We start from the raw sequence: 6456 nt of genomic DNA, 5'->3' as shown, positions 1-6456 counted from the left end.
TGTGTGCACCGTCAAATCAGATCTGACTGGTACTGGAAGAGATTGAACCTCCTTCTCCAGCAGAGCATCTGGTGGATTCGAACCGCACACCTCTGGGATTGCAGTGCAGCTTCCTGCCACTAGGCCACCAGAGCTCCCTCCTTGCTGGTTTTAATAATTTGTACTGCTAAGATTAATAGCAGACTACAGGAAGTCTCAGGTCAACATAGTCCCAAATGCTTAACCTGCTGTACAAGTCCATGATTCCTGATATCAATAGCTCCACTTTTTCTCTGTTTCCTAGGTCCTTTATGTCCCTTGGGTTCGAGAATTCATTAAAAAAGTCTTCCAGAGACTCAGACCCGTTAGGGGAATGACTCACGTGACCATAGGTAGCAGGCTGGTTTTGGAGAAACTGGTGAGTGATGGACCCGGATCCTGTAGACTGTTGGTTATAGCACAGCTGAATGGTGACTGGGTGATGCAGGCTGGTGGTGTGGAAACTGGTAAGCAGCTGAAAGCTATGTCCCAGGTGAGCAAGTATTTCCAAAAGAAAAAGACGACTGGTGCTGTGAGTTTCTATTAGCCTATAATTAGGATAAGGCTTGTATCCCATTCTCATCCTCTCTCTTTAATACAATTATTATTTCAGCACAAAATAAACTGTTAATCATTGGTTAGAGAAGACATCTGATAAACCTTAGATACCCAGACTTGCTAAGGGATTGGTTTGGGCAGGACATGTAATGGAACCATAGCCAATAAAGCCTGCTGGGAAAACTTTCCCCCCCTCTTCTTCCCACCACATTGTTGTGTTGGATCTAACTGGCACGGGAGGAGATTGCCCCTCCTTCTACAGTGGAGCACTGGGTAGAGTCAACCCAAGCGTTTTAGGGATTACAGCACAGCTTCTTGCCATTCGGCCACCAGAGCTCCCGTTAGAACTTCTGAGAAAGTTTCTCTTGTTCTGAAAAAGAAAGTCAAACGGAGATATAAACTTTTTCTGCCTCTGAACATTACTATCCAGACATAAACAAGAAACTATGGCAGTAATCTTTGAACTGCACTGACAGATTAAGTCAATAAACTGATGTGGTGAAAATCTAACAGTGGAAAGACAAAAAACCTGATGTTTCATGATACCACTGAACAGCTGGTCCAATTCCAGACTTATCTTTATGTGAGATATACAACATCTTCATTATTTACGCCAAGGAGCTCTCTTGATTCTGCATTGAGTACTCAGCTGCATACAGAGAGATCAGAGATTCAAACCTACCTACTAATGGCTGTGCTTTCATAAAGATTTACAGCCTTGGAGACCATATAGTGGAAGATCAATTCTTATAGGGTCTTATCAGTTGGCAGTGGGTTTTGTTGTTTTGTTTTTTTCTTTTAAGTCGTTTTTGTCTAGATTCACTCTTCCTGAAAACCAAAAGGATTAACAATTCAGAGGACTTAAAGACGTTAAATAATTGATAAGTACAAGGATTTCATTTTATGCACTCTACAAGTTTACCGACCATACAATCTTGAGCTGCTGTAAAGTTCAGAGTCCCCAAATTTACCTTCCAGATAGATAATGCACTGGGACTCACAGAAATCACTGAAAATGGTTCCACTCATGCTTATGGTTGTTAGCAAAAGGATACAGATTAAAATCAGGCAAGAGAAGAAGCACATGGGGAAGGGCCCAGAATGCCAAGTATGGTGCTTCTAGTTGTCTTCTCAGAGTGGAGTTATGGAAACAGTCAGCAAGTACAGGTGTCACTGTGCATGGAGTATTAGCAACTAAGAAACTCACCCAAATCATGATGCCCGTGATTGTTATTGGAATCAGCGATGAAGACATACTTGACTACTGAATGGCTGACCTTGGTCTCCAGCCCCTCAAGAACTCAAACTGATACTGTGTGCCCAAAGCCTCTACCATAAATCTCATTGTTCACATAGACTGTTGGCCTTTGCTCAGTGTTCCCAGGTAGACAAAAACATCCATCAGTCAGGACATTGCAAGGATTGAGAGATTACCACCTAGATTCAGAAAGTAAAATCCAAACCATTTGTTTGGGCAAGGTTACCCCTACACTGTACACTAATATCTTACAGAAAAGATGTAAAAATTCCAAGTAAAGAAAGGGTAACTAGCCAGTGGTTGTTTCAAATTTTTAAGAAAGAAAGATAATTCTCTAATTGCCTTCCTTCCAGAAAATAAAAGACAAAACAAAACTATAGGATAAAGTATAATTTAATCCTCCCAGAATGAACATGGGTTCATATTTCTACCCTTTTGCTTGGCAGCAGAACTGCTTAACTGCTGTACCACCATGGCTTCCTCCATGAGTGTTACTTCTGTTTTCTTTATTTCCATTCCCCCATTGCCATAAACTAGAAACTAATTCATAGCTGAGCCTTTATTGGATCTCAGAAGCTGTAAATTGCAGGTATGAGATTGTCCATCTTTCTCCAGTGGGACAAGTGGTGGATTTGAAATGCAAAAGAGGTGTGGACTCTGGGTTAGCATCTTAGTTCCTTATGGATTCTACCACTAGAACTCCCTATTACCAGGATGTTTTTGTATACCTTCCAGTCAAAACCTACCCACTGCTGATCCTCCAATGGGCTTTCAGGGGCAGTTAAATTGCATAGAGGAAATTTCCCATCCTTCTCCTGAGGAGCAGCTGGTGGCCTCGAACTGAATGTCTCCGGGTTTGCAGTGCAGCTTCTTGTCACTAGGCCAGTTAACCACCAAAACAAACACTGTGCCAAGGGAGAGTACCTATTGAAATAAAAAAATTGATCAAATACATACAGTAACTTCCTATCCAAATTATTCTGCAATTCCCTTTAACATTTGGAACGTATGTTATATTCATGTGGAACTCATTTTTTAAGTATTTGAAAGTTATACTTAGATGTTTCTCAATGTTTCATCTTAAAAAGTTTTGCTCCTTTTGAAAAGTTGCAAGATAGTGTCACTGTAACGAAGCCATTAATTCATACCTAATCAGTAATTTTTTTTCAACATTGGTTTTAGATTATTTCCTCTCCTCTTCCCTTTCCTTTTCCTCTCTGCTCATTTCTTCACCCACATCTCCTTAAACTCCAAAAGGAAATTTTTCAAAAAGGACTTTCTCAGCTACAAATTTAGGCCAATGCAGATGCTAGTTTAGTGCAAAAATATTCTATGGGCTACTACTGTCCTCTAGAGGAAAGTTCGGGGAAATTCTGTTCCAAGGATTGTAAAATGAAATTTTATGGGTATCAATGTCATGATGTCTGTGTATGGGAGCTAAGTGATGAAGTGGTATTAATAAATTCAGATAGTATTAATGTGTTTCACACAACCAATTGGCAGCATCATGATAGATGGTGAAAAGATTGAGATAGTTAAGTTTTCATTTGCTTGGTTCCACAGTCAACATTCTTGGTACCAAGAAAATCAAGAGGCAAATTGCATTGGGAAAGTCAGCTCTCAGAGACCTCTGCAGAGTACTGAAGAGCAATGATGTGAGACTGGATTCTAAGTTGCACATGATGCAGGCTATAGTCTTTGCCATGCATGCTATGCATACTAGAGCTGAACAATGACTAGGGAAGAAAGAGAATTGATGCTTTTGACCTGTGGTGCTGGAGAAGAGTGTTGAATATACCATGGATTGCTAGGAGAACAAACAGATTTGTCCTGGAGAGGGTTAAACCAGGCTGCTCCTGGAGTCAAGGATGCTGAAGCTTCACCTGACATACTTTGAGCATGTTGCAATGAGGGACCAGTCTTTGGAGAGGGACATCATGTTTGGGAGAGTGGAGGGACAGCATAGGAGAGGAAGACCCTCAATGAGATGGTTCGATTCAGTGATTCGGTGGTAGGAGTAGGTATGTCGGAGACAGTGAGCTTGGCACAGGATAGAGCAGGATTTAGGGCTCTTGTACATAGGGTCGTCATGAGTCACAGGCGATTCGACAGCACATAACAACAACAACAACATTAATAAATTTATGATTATCCAAACATAACAGTTAGTATGGTTATAAAGCTGACATCATTTGTCCCCAGCCTGCTAAACTATTTGTTTTGCCCTACAATTCTTTTTCTTGCTTTAGTCACATAAAGTACTTTAAGCTGCCTGTTTATCAGGAAGGGAAATGCATCTTTCCTGAATTAGCATTTACCTCTTTAAAAGAGTATTTTCTTAGTCATGTGTAGACTATTTCATTAACTGTTTGTTTATTAGTAACTGCAGTATCTAACCCAAGTATAAAAGCCAGAGGCCATTCTTAGACTAGGAGGCAATTGTTGAGAAGATTCTCTCTGCTCTTTCAGATAGCAATAAGCGCTATGGATACTGCAATTAGTCTGTCTTATTGGCAAGGGACTACAGAAAGAATCCCTTGCATTCATTCAGTAACATAAAGACACTAGACCATTTAAAATGGTGTCCCAATGCAAAATTATTACTCATCTGAAAGAACATCTGATGTACTTCCATACATTTATGTAAGTTAAAACCCTATAAAGAGTTATCTAAGCTTAGCACAAAATCTATATTTAAACCAGGAGGCAGTTGTCAGAACAGAGCAAGGAACACTGCATGGTTAAAAAAAAAGTTGTACACCAGGGATGCATCCTATCTTCATATCTTTTCAATCTATATGTGGAATAGGAGTCTAGGCTCTATGAGGAGGAATGTGGCTTCAGGATTTTAGGAAGGCTCGTCAACAGTCTGGATTATACAAATGACACACAACCTCGCTTACCAAAACTGAAGAGAAGGTGAGGCATTTGCTGCAGAATGTAAAGGACTGTAGCTTTCAATATGGATAGAAGCTCAAGATAAAAAAAAAGTTCTCACCACTGAGCCAATTAGCAGCAAGTGGTATTAACAAGTTCAGAATTCTCTCTATATATATCAGTAATAGAACTATAGTTATATCAATTATAAAACTGTTATTATTTCTTCAACCTGCAAAACGAGATACTTGGCCTCTGAATTCTGTTTCCTGTCTTTAATCATGTAAAGCAGTTTAATCAAGGTCTGTTTACCAGGAGAGGAAGTGTATCTATCCTAGATCCTGGTGAGGCTGGTTCTCCAGTCATATGTAAATTGTATCTTAACCTGCCAGTCTACCAGGTAGAGAACTGTGCCTTTCCTGAATTACTGATGCTTAAATGTGAACTGTTCTTTTCAGATGTAGAAATTACTTTTTTTAAAAAAAATTTATTTAAATAGCATTCAGTTTATTACAAATATTTAGTATTGGCTTCCCATATTTCCCCCCTTTTGTTTTTATCATAATTATGTTATCATCTAGATAGCATAGAAATTACTTTTTTTTACTAACAAAAGTGTGTTGTTAAATGAGCTAGTGTTTCACCCCAGTATAAAACCCAATAACCTGGAGCCACCTAATTTGAGTCTCTTCCAATTGCAGCAGAGAAGAGTAAACAAACAATAGACAGTCTTAGAAAGTGAGCAGTCACCCCCACGAGGATTGTGCTCCTCAAGACATTAACTTGTATGAGGCCAAAAGGGCAGTGTTTGTTCAAAAATAAAATTTAAAAGGCAAGAAAGATGGGTAGATGGAAAGGGGCTACCCAGGAATGAAGTAGGGGGAAATGCTCTTACATTGAAAGGATTGCAACTAACGTCATGAAACAAAATGTGTATACTTTGATGAATGAAAAACAATTTTCTCTAAACTCTCACACAAATTGCAATAATAATTTTCAAGAAAATAAAAAAGAACAAGAGGTGAAGAGTCCAGCTGTGTGGGGTCAGACTTCAGAAGCTCAACCACTTAATCAACTCTATGCTCTAGAAAAAGTTACTAGCTTTTTAAAATGTCAATTAATCTATTAACTGGAAACAGTAATGATAATAATATTTACATCATAAGGCTGATAATCATTAAATCTGGTAATCAAGGAAAAAAAAACACCAACCCCCAAAACCCGAGGACCACTCCCAGACGGGGAGGCAGTCTTATAGGGCATATTTCTCTTCCTGGTAAACAGGCAGATTAAGATAAATATTTACATATGACTCTGGAAAACAGCTTCAAAGAAGTAAATCTGATCTAGGAGAGATGCATTTCCTCTCCTGGTAAACAGACAGATTAAACTACTTTTCATCACTAAAGAAAGGAAGCAAAGAAGGTAAAGTAACTAGTTTTCCAGGGTGGAGAAAACTGATGTCAGTTTTACAACTATATAACTATAGTTTTATAACTGATACATATTTAGGGATTTCTGAATTTATTAAATCACCCATCAACTGGAGTAATTAGTGTAGGTGTGTCAGAGATGATGAAATTGGCTCAGGATAGAACAGGGTTCAGAGCTGTTTGTTGTACATAGGGTTGCTAAGAGTTGGAGTCGACACTGAAAGACCCCGAACTGGTGGTCCTGTCCCGAGTGGACGGCGAAGACCCAAGACTCCAAGACACCGGCTTGATGCAACAGCAAGAGGTTTATTG

The sequence above is a fragment of the Elephantulus edwardii genome, unplaced genomic scaffold (assembly GCF_000299155.1).
Source record: "Elephantulus edwardii isolate Elephantulus edwardi_28Jun2011 unplaced genomic scaffold, EleEdw1.0 scaffold00377, whole genome shotgun sequence".
Taxonomy (NCBI): Eukaryota; Metazoa; Chordata; class Mammalia; order Macroscelidea; family Macroscelididae; genus Elephantulus; species Elephantulus edwardii.
Note: the sequence above shows the minus strand (reverse complement) of the source record.